The sequence below is a fragment of the Pinus tabuliformis genome, chromosome 8 (genome assembly GCF_031772625.1).
Source record: "Pinus tabuliformis cultivar Carrire ecotype Pingquan chromosome 8, CPIR1, whole genome shotgun sequence".
Classification (NCBI taxonomy): Eukaryota; Viridiplantae; Streptophyta; class Pinopsida; order Pinales; family Pinaceae; genus Pinus; species Pinus tabuliformis.
In genome coordinates, this window is record NC_142294.1 from 507348233 (window position 1) to 507360028 (window position 11796).

Consider the following 11796-nt stretch of genomic DNA (forward strand, 5'->3'; position numbering starts at 1 on the left):
TTTCAAGATCAGTGTTGCAGGTTTTCTCCAGGACTAAGAAGATGACTTCCAACAGACTCAAGCTCAAGTATGCATTGGAAGGAACCACAAATTTTGTGGCATGGAAGATCCACATGGAGGCAGTATTGGATGAAAATGGGCTACTAGATTAAATCGATACAAATCTAGAAAAACCCCCAGCATCAGATTCCTAGGAACTTGCTCAGAGGAAGTAGGATGTGGCAAAAGCGAGGAGAATCATATTGGAGGGAGTTAGAGATCATATTATCTTGAATCTCCATGAGAAATAAAATTCATTTGCGATGTGGAAAACATTGACAGATTTGTTTGAGAACAATAGTGACCATAAGATTTTGGCACTTAAGGACAAGATTTGGAATATCAAGATGAAAAATATTGAATCAATTATGCAGTGCCTGAGAAAGTTTACGCGGTGTCGTGATGAACTTGGTGGGTTCGTTGTTACTATCCCAAAAGAAGATTTGGTAGCTCTATCTCTATTGGGACTTCCCAAGAGTTGGCACAATTATCAATATTTCGTAAATGGTAGAGACAAACTACCAAGTTGGGAGTGATTATGTTCTGATCTAGTACATGAAGAAATAAGGTGAAGAAACAGATATGGGAATTCATCCAATGTTGAGGATGAGGAAAATTGTGCCTTGGCTAGAAAGGAAAAGAAAGGGAGAGGGAGGAAATCCCAATCCAAAGCATAATTTGGTCAAGTAGACAAGAAGAAATAATTGTTGAAAATCAATTTGTTTCACTGTCATGAGCTGGGACACTATGCCACGAAGAGTCCATACAAGAAGGTGGGTAAGAAGCCATCAGGAGGATTGGAAAGTGAAGTTTTGGCTTCACATTTCCAACTTTATTTCACCCTCATCACATATATGGTAAGCTCAGTGATGGGTAGTGTGTGGTATCTGGATAGTGGAGCCTCATTCCATATGACAAGATTTTTCAGTGACTTGGAGGAGAAGGAACTCCAGATGCACATCGAGATGGGAGATGATTGAAGGTATAGCGCGGCTGATATTGGTATAGTTACCTTTAAGAGGGATTCTAGCTCCCCTATCAAATTAAAATATGTCATGTGTGTTCTGGGTCTGAAGAAGAATCTCATTTTAGTTGCTATGTTGGAAGACCATGGCTATGAAGTGATATTTAGAAAAGGGAAGAATTTCCTTAAACACATCGTTGCGGGATAAGTGAAGCGTATTAGAGTTTGAGTGAAGAACCTCTACAAATTGGATGTATAAAACTGTGAAGAATTGAGCACGAAAGCAAAGAAGGTGTAGAGTCGATACATCGGTGAATTATGGCATAGGAGACTTGGCCATTTCCACCATGGAGCTTTGAATATTATGCAACATATTTCTATAGAACTTCCTAAGGGTGCACTAGAGTAGCGAGATAAATGGTGTACATTAGGGAAGTACACCAAATCCACCTTTCATTATTGGGAGAGTAAAGCGAAATTCATCCTCGAAATAATTACTCGGATGTGTGTGTACCTTTCTCGATAGCCTCCACGGCCAAGCATAGGTATTATGTTATGTTTGTAGATGATTTCTCTCATAAGTTCTAGGTTTTATTCATGTAGAAGAAAGCCAAACATTCTCCAAATTTGTTGAATTTAAAGCACTTGTTGAGAAAGAAGCTAGTAGGAAAGTGTTGATGGTGCTGGGCCCACCAAAATTTAGGGGATCACCCCAGTATGAAGTCCCAACTAGACCTCACACCATTTGGTGTGGGATTCCCATCCAGTATGATGGCCTAGTTGCCATTGTCTTAAGGATTTGCCTCAACTCTTTATTTTCAGCACAGGAGAATTGTTTGATTTTCCTTCAAGAAGTGAGGTTCACGTTACTGGTGAGTGTAAGTGTCACTTGTGTCAATGGTTCTTTCACTGTTGAGGGAGAGGGTGAGAGTGAGTTCTAGGTCGACTGGGAGTAGTCCCAACACTGCTAGGAACACACAACACAGCAGGACATGCACAGCTTCCGATGGAGTAGCCCACATGGATGCGTAAGTCACAACATACAAGGTGAGATAACATGTACATCACTCACAGAGTATTCCGAACGAGTGCAACGGTTGTTACAGCAAGCTTCATGTGAAAGGTTTGTCTGATGTCCGGGAGAGCAGTATACACAGGCGAGACAACATTAACAACATATACAACACATTTCCATTAATAGATTATGTATTACAACAAATGAAGTAGTTTAGATGTAGAACACGGGTTAAAGCAACATGCATTACAAGTGTTAAAGAGCAGTCTTACAACAAATAAAATACATGTGTGAAAACATGTTGGCCTGTTAGCAGGCTTCTAAATTAAGTGAAAGTTCCAAGACACATCGTTACACCATACATCACTAACCCCGAGTGCGGGGCATTGGAGCCACTACTTACTCCTCAAAGAAAATATTATAGACTCTCTTGGCTATGTGGGAGGAGCTGAGGTGAAAATTCCTTTGCATGTACAAATGAGGGGGTATTTATAGCCAAGGGTGAAACTGACCCTTGTGGTTGTTTGACTACCCTGATGACCGTTTGACTTCTACAACTTTTCAACTTACATGACTCTTTTTTCAACAAGTGGGTCTCTTGAACTACCACATTACATCACATTGATAGACAATAAACCCATAGTGGAGATGTGCGTGACATGACTCATGACGTGACTCGACATGACTTGACATGACAATGCTGATACATTTCTATTGTTGTTGGAGTGCAAGTCGAACTATAGTGTTGTGGGTGATGGATGTCTTCATGGTGTATCATAGCTTCAACTCCACATGGAAAAGTGTGCAGAGTCTTCGATGGTCCTTGGTTCGCTTGATGAAGCTTTAGCATGGTGTTCCTTTCTTGCATGATGGAAGGCTTGAGAGGCTCATCTGTCCACGAGGGTGCATGTTCGTTGCGTGCATTCTCTTTGCATGCTTCGTTCATTCATCCATTGGTGAGCTTGTCATTCTGCACGTGCTTCCCTCATTCATCCATTCGTCTTCTTCCCATGTTCGTTGGTGTACCTATACCTGCTGTCTCTCATGACGAGACGATATCAAATCCAAAACCTCCTAGTCTACCATGACACATGATCATTCAGATGCAGGTGACCTGGAGAGGCAGCAACGTTGTGATGCGAGATGATGGCTCCAAGAAACTGCTGATGAAAACTACCTAAGATTCACTGAGAGCTGGAGACAGGCAATCTGAATTGACAGTGATTTTCTGCAAGGTCTGGCTCGGCTGGGAGGCAAAATTGCACAAATTTTGGGGGAACAGTCCAGGTTGCTGGAAGGCAAGGTGGGCATGCTCTGCACATTTTTCAGAATGAATGGGCAGCGTGGCTGGATAGCTAGATTTGTGCAAATTTCCAAAGGAACGGGCTGGGCTGCATGAAGGGTCAGCAGGCAGGGATTGCATATTTTTTCTGGGGAACTGCCCAGGAGACTGGCAGCCAAAAATGCACAATTCCCAGAGGGAACTGCTAGTTGGCTGTTAGGGTCACTGGAAGCTAAAACTATGCAATTCCCAAAGGTAACTAGCAGTTGGCTTCCTCGTCATTGGCAACAGAAACTACGCAATTCGTGGAGGGAACTGGCAGCCCGCTGCTAGGCGCTGTTGGCTAGGAAAACTGCACTGAGGCCGGTAGGTCAGCCTGCCAATCATCTCTGCACAATTTATAAGCTAAGCTAACTGATGGGAAGCGGAAGGCCTTCTCATGAACACTACACAATTTTCGATATAAACAGTCGGTCGACTGTTCAGGTGACTGACTGGGAAAATTGCGCAATTTTCTGAGGGAGATAGGGATGGGCACTTGGTGTCTATCTGGCCTTTCTGTGCAATTTCCTCAGTCAGTTGAGTTGGTGAGGTCACTGGCCTCTGTGCAATGTTTGAGGGGAGTCAGTCTCGGGGTGACTGTTAGGTCCGAATGTCTAGGTGGCCAACATGAGAGTTGATTGGATTGCTTGCAGATAGCGCAACTTGAAAAGACTAGCTTGGTGCTTCTACGTTGTTCTAGTTGACAGTCGATTGAGTCTATGGCAGGGTAATGGTCCGCCCGTCAGAGGGGAGTCTGTCTATCAGAAATTTCATCAAAATGGCCAAGTGTGTGAATAATCGAAAGATGCATAGGTGATCATATGAACACACACTCACATGACTTGACGACAAAACGACCGAATCATCCAGACATACATGTTCAACATGACTACCCGACGATGTAAGTGACAAGCACGACAATCGTGATTGATCATTCATTGATCAAGACGACACTTGCGCAACATTTAATGTGACTCTGTGTGTGAGAGTGATAGATGCTTTCATGGCGAACACAACAAGCACATACGAAGCGAAGACTTTGAGCATAACCACAACATGGTCACAAGCATGACCTAGACATCAGCATGCAGAGACTTGAATGTAATGAACAAGCAAGGCGGATGTAAAGACTCACACGAACTCATGGAGTGAACCCGAGTGTGTGTAGTCATCAAGTAAAACTCTTCAAGGGAGGCTCCGAAATTGGTGCAGGCCAAAATTTTGGAGGGTGGTTGTAGCCGCTACAACAGAAAGTAAAGGCTCTCAGGAGTGATAACAATGGAGAATATGTGTCGAATGAGTTTAAGAACTTCTATGCTAAGGAAGGAATTTGACAGTAGTTAATAGCAATCCATAACCCATAGTAGAATGGGGTGGTTGAGAGGAAGAAAATAAATATTTTTGGAGCTACACAAGCGATGTTGCATGATTATGGCAAATCGTTGCACTTATGGGCTGAAGCATGCAACATAATGGTATATGTGTAGAACACGAGTCCTCATCAAATTCTTAGGATGAGTAAACCAGAAGAATCCTTTCATGGAAGAAACCAGATGTGTCACACTTTAGGATATTTGGTTCATCATTTTACTGTCATGTTTCCAAGGATGCAAGTAAAAATATAGAGACGACAATAGAGGTTAGCATATTCGTGGGGTACAATGATACACCTCACAACTATCGGGTGTACCTACCATCTCAAAGGATGAAAGTTGTTTGTAGACATGTGAAGTTTGATGAAGAGAATGCAATGAGGTTTTTCGTTGTGAGGGAGCTTTAGTTTAATGTAGATGAGGAGATTTTGGCTCCAAAGGAAGAACCTCAATATGTTGTGGAACAACAACAAGCAGAGGAGCAGAGAGTGGAGGCACCCACTCATGCAGATACATCTAGAGATGGAACGAAGCACACCAGAGAAGCTAACAGATTATTTCATGATGCTATAGAGAATGTGGGAGTACCCACATCACAACGCAAGCAAAGTAGGTCACTGGATCGGTACATTGGGTACATGGATTTGATGAGTGAGCTAGTTGAGACAAAACCATCTGCATTCAAGGAAGTAGTGCAATAGCTAGTATGGGTTGATGCCATGGTATACGAATATGATTCCATAGTTAGAAACAAGGTTTGGGAAGTGGTCCCAAGACCAGAGAACAAGTCAGTGGTAGGTTCAAGGTCGATTTACAAGGTGAAGCAAGCAATAAACAGAAGCATCGAGAAACAAAAGGGAAGCCTTTTGGCCAAGGGGTTCTCTCAGGTGGAGGGAATTTATTATGAGGAGACCTTTGATCCAGTAGCAAGGTACTCTTCTATAATATCAATCCTATCACTTGCAGCACATATGGGATGGGATATCCATCAGATGGATGTGAGGACAACATTCCTCAATGGAGTCATTGAGGAGGAGGTGTACATTGAACAATCGGAAGGATCTGATACATTCAACAAAGAGTCGCATGTGTGCAGACTCAAGTGAGCATTGTATGGATTGAAACAAGCACCCCATACATGGTACACCAGGATCGTAAACTATTTCACCAAGTTTGGCTTCACCAAAAGTGAAGCAGATGCAAGCCTTTACCATATTATTGTTGAATGTAAATTACTAAGTATTATATTTCAATGATTTGATTTTAACTAGTGATGAGAATTTGATCAAATCTTGAAAAGAGGATATTGCAAGATAATTCGAGATGAAGGACATGGGACTCATGCATTATTTCCTTAGTTTGGAAGTATGGCAAGGAGATGGGGAACTGTTTTTCTCTTAGGAAACGTATGTCAATGAGATATTGTATAAGTTTCGCATGGAGAGTAGAAAACCCATGGAAAATCCTCTAGCAAGTAGATGGAGGAAGGAGGATGCCACTTCAGGTGAGGAAGTGGAAGCCACTATCTATAGGAAGCTTGTGGGTTCACTTATGTATTTGGTGAACACACAAACAAACATGTGTTATGCAGTTAACCAACTTAGTCAAGAAATAGTAAATCCAACCAAAATGTATTGGAAGGCGACAAAACATGTGTTGAGATACCTCAAAGGCACTACTCATTATGGTATTTGGTACATACGGACAAAGGGAGTGAAGCTAGAAGGATTCATAGATGCAGGTTTGGTAGGAATTCCATTAGATAGAAAGAGCACTTCAGGATGAATTTTCAGTATTGGGTCAGCAACATTTTCTTGGTACAACAGGAAGCAAAGATTAGTTGCACTTAGTTCAACAGAAGTAGAGTACATGGTTGTCAGTTAAGCAACTTGTGAAGCTATTTAAATGAGGAAGATTCTTGTTGGATTATTTGATCAGATGATGGATCCCACTGTGATTTACTGTGACAATCAAAGTTGTATCAAACTCTCTGAGAAACCAGTTTTTCATGATCGATCCAATCATATCAACATCTAGTATCACCATATACGAGATTGTATGCAAAGGTAGATCATGTTATTGGAATACAATCCTACAGAGGAACAAGATGCATAAATTTTGAAAAATGGTTTATCAAGAGGAAAATTCGAGTTCCATAGAGGTAGGATTGGGGAATCTGATAATCCCTTTCTTGTTGAGAGGGAGTGTTGAAAAATAATGCAACAAGAAATTCCTAATTTAATTTTCCCTTTAGTTAAAATAGGAGAAATTGAAATTCCACATCACAAGACAACTTGAGTTGTGTACAGTGATTCCTAAATTTTAGGAGCCTGAGTTGAGTTTAATTTCGGTTGTAACAATTTAATTCAATGGAGTTAAGTTAAGGTCAGTTAAATTAGTTCTAACTGTTGGAGGAACTAATAGGAGGTCTATTAGTGGGGTGCAACTTCAGTGTTCAACCATTTAACTGATCAATCAACTCATAATTAGCTCATGTATGCATGAAATTCAAGTTACCCAGTCGAGATTAAAGTTCAAGGGCAGTGTAGTATCAGTTGCATAATTATCCAATTTGTATAGGTGATGCACGCAGTCAGAGCAGGGCCTATAGGGATTTCACAGTTCTGGATGGGGGTTTCCCTAATTAATAGGGGGTAATTCTTTGAGAAGCAATGCAAGGAAATAGGAGCTTGGAAGGTAGGAAAATTTTCTAAGTGTTGGCCAAAGTCAATCTATGAGGTAGTGAGATAGATTATACTTCTACAGAGGTTGCTCGAGCTTAAGAAAGCATTGTATTTCTTCTCTATTTTCTAACTAATGAAATATAGATAGGAAGGGGTTTTAAGCAGATGCTTGCCCCTAGATATATCCCCGTGTATGTTTATTGATTCATGTCACATGTTTTTTTATATATTTTCTTAATCACGAATTTATTTCCATAGATGAGTAGAGTAGATTTGATTCTTATGTTTTAGAACATTACTTGAGTAGTATTGAATCTGCAATTAATTTTTACACAAACCATAGAGAAGGATACCTCAAATATTTTGAATAATTGTTTCTTCTTTTCACCAAATTATTTGAGAGAATTAACCACTCCATCTACTCGAAGAAAATAAGTAGCAACATATTCTTCATCATTCATTTTCAGGCTTTCAAATTGTCTTCAGAAAACCTGAAGCTTTTCCATCTTTACTTTGTCATCTCCTCCATAGTTTCTTACAAGCTTGTCCCACATCTATTTAGTTGATTCACACTGCATAAATTTAACAAAGTATGAATTTGAAAAACCACTTAAATGGAGTTCAAATATTTTTATTAGATACATAAGTATTTCTCCCATCTTGATCAGTTGGAGGAGAGGCTGGGACCTTATATCCATTTGCAACAAACTTCCAAACTTAAACACCAAGAGCATCAAGTGTGTTCTCATTCTTAACTTCCAAAATACAAAATTTGTTCCATCAAAGAAATGAATTTTTATTGATGCTTCTCAACTGACCATGGCCTTGTATAAGATATTCTTCCATCTATTAGACTATCCTTGAAGAACCTTGCTCTGATACCAATTGTTGGAAATATTTGGGGGGGTGAACTAGTAATTCATTACTTTTGAAAAATTTAGACTTAGTTAATATTAAAACTAAATTAAAATCATATAATTAAGGATCCATAATGTATAAACACAAAAATTAAAGTGAAAAACAAAATTTGAAGAAGAAATACTTGAAAATAATCTTTAATTTATTATGATCTCTTGTAATGGAACCAATCCTCTATAAGCACCAACTTAAAAAAATTGTTGGCTCTAACATGTCAATAAGATGAGGACAACAATCCTTAGTAAGCACAAACATATACTAATTATAGGCTTCAAATGCAATCAACCTTCAATACACCATAATTTGGACTTCAAACCAGGACTACACTTAAGACACCAAGACTTGGCCTTGAAACCAAGCCTAAAATAGATCTTCAAATAGTAGAACTCAACCCAAAAACGCGACCTTCAAACAACAAAAATCATCCCATGAAACTATACCTTCAAACAACATTACTCAACCCTAAAAAAAATACCTCAAACAAACCAAAAAAGCTTCCCAAGATCAATGACAAAAACCCTTCACAAGATGTGCCAAAACCCATCCAAAAAATGTTTCCTCAACTTGGCTTCACTCCACTTCTTCTTAGTTCATGAGGTATGAACTTTGAACCTGCTCCTTCACTCTCCTAACTACAGAATAAAATGATTGAGTTTAGTGGTTAGAAATTCTCCTTCTCATGCCTATTTATAGTGTGTTTGGATGTTGAGTTAAGGTTGACTTATGCATTTTGGCTATATTGTATCCTCCATTTTGAGCTAGGTAAGTGGAGTAAAGATTCCTTCAAAGATAAGGTATCCAAATGGGCGTTTCTTGTACCTTGGTTGGGCCATCTTGACAAAATATTTCATATCATCTCATTCCTATGGAATTATAGGGAGTTGCATATACCGTTACAAGATCTCAAAATATTCTTTTTGAATATGTAATTTCTGTAGAAATTTCTCTACAGATCTACCTCTGAGACCATTGTAGAAAATCTATTGTAGGTTAACCTGATAATGCAATATAAATCAAAGCAATACACTATAACCTACTTCTACTATCAAATTTTGCGGAAGCTTAAAGATCGATCTGAACACATATAACCAGAAGAAGAATAATCAATCGCACAATACACATGAAAATAGTTCAGGGAAAACCTCAACTAAAAACCCCACTATCTGTGTTATCATACAAGGTGGAAATACATAGGAATTATACAAAGCCTTAGCTCTCACAGCTAGCCATCTCTCAGTACAATCCTCACAGATGCTCACAGGCAAACAAAGCTTCTCACAAGCCTTCCTCTCTGCCCTCCAAGCTCATATTTCCTTGTGTTGTTCCTTGTGGATGATCTCCTATTACCAAGTGTAACACTGCTCTCACACACTGTCAGAACTACGCAATCCTAAAGGAATTATTCCTTTACTGCATGCATGAGTTTTCTTTATAAGAGAACACATGCAATTGATAGTACACTATCCTTGACTTTAATCTCAACTGGATCTTTCTCAGAACAGACATGCATGAGTTTCTAATGAGTGAATCTTCAGTTAACTGGAGTACACTAGTTGAGTGCAAGCATTGCATCAACTGACTGATAACTCACCATTAGTTCCTCAAACATTTTGGAACTAATTTAACTGGGCTTAACTCAGTAAACTGAGCTAACTAATTACAACTCAAATATAACTCAATCTTATCTACTTAATTCAAGGGATAATTGTTGCATGACTTCAGAAAGACTTCTAACTTGAATTCTCCAACTAATTAATCCATAATGAATTAATTAATTATTTCCAAGTAGCTGGTGAGACTAAATTTAATTTTAATTCAATGACAAATTAAAATTGGAATATTCTTGTTGCCACATTTCAACACTCCCTATCAACAATAAAGGGATTATCTGCTACCTTGATCCTATCTCTATGGAACTCAAATTTACACTTTGACAATGCCTTTGTCAAAATGTCAGCATCTTGCTCCTCTGTCAAAATATACAGCAAAAACATGATCCTCTCGATCTGTGAAAAGCCACAGGAAACAAATCTTGCCTTATACTTCTCCACACTACCATCAACAGTTTACTTTACCTTGTAAAGCCAAGGGGAACTCACAACTGACTTGTTATTCGGCCTTGGAACCACATCCCAAACACTGTTACGAACTAAGGAGTCATACTCCTCCAACATAGCATCAACCCAAATCAGCTGCTACACTTATTCCTCAAAGGAAGATGGCTCAGTCTCAACACATTCTCCAGCAAGGACCATGTATCCAGTGTACCTCTCAGGTGACCTCCTCTATCTACACTGAGAAAGTGGTGCTCCCACATTCTCTCTCGCATCCTCCAACAATCTGTCAGCTTCTCTTGTGCACTTTCGTCCATCTCCGGAAGAGTCCGCTTGAGTGGATGTCTCCACTCCTGGAAGCTCTGCATGTGGCTATTCCACATCAGTCTGAGGCTCCTCCTCCTTAGGGACCAACAGTTCCTCCACAGCCTGTAGTTGGATCTCCCTCTCAAGGGAAACTCACATGACCTTCTGCTCATCAAACTTGAGATCTTTGTGAACCACTGTCCTTCAACTAATAGGCAAGTACACCCCATAGTTGTGAGGTGCATCAGTGTACCCCACAAGTATCCCCAACTCTGTTTTCAGCTCAAGCTTCTTCTGTGCATCCTTTGTCACATGGAAATATACCTATGAGCCAAAGATCCTGAAGTGAACCACATCTGGTCTCTTACCGGAGAAAGCTTCCTCTAGTGTCTTCATCCCAAGTATGCAGTGCAGGCTTCTATTCTGCAAATAGACTGTTTTGTTGCATTCCTCAACCCACAAGTGAAGTGGTAGGCCTTGGTCATGCAGCAATGCCCGTGCTTCCCCTAAAATAGTTCTGTCCTTCCTCTCGGCCACCCCATTCTGATGTGGGTTATGAGGTGTCATCAACTCTCGTTTAATTCCTTCCACTGCAGAGAAGTCCTTAAACTCTTGAGAGACATATTCTCCACTGTTATCACTTCTCAAGGCCTTGATCTTCTTCCCTGACTCTTTCTCGACCAAAGCTTTGAACTCACAAAACTTTGTGAAGGTTTGATCCTTCTTCTGCATGAAATAAATCTAACATTTACAATAATAATCATCAATGAAAATCACATAATACCTTTTCTTCGTTGGGGATTCCATCGAGAATGGTCCACACACATCAGTATGAACTTGCTCTAAGATAACCTTTGATCGGCTGTCTCTCTCATGAAAGGAAGACTTGGTGTACTTTCCCAAGGTACAATGTTCGCATGTGTCAACTTGCTCAAGCTTACCTTTGGGAAGTCTTGTAGATATCTGTTGCATTATCTTCAAAGCCCCATGATGCAAATGGCCCAACCGCCTGTGCCACAGCTCACCAATATCTTAGCTTTGCACCAATTCTGCTTTTGTACTCAATGTTGCACAATAAACTACCTCTAGATTATAAAGATTCATCACCTGAATCCCTAT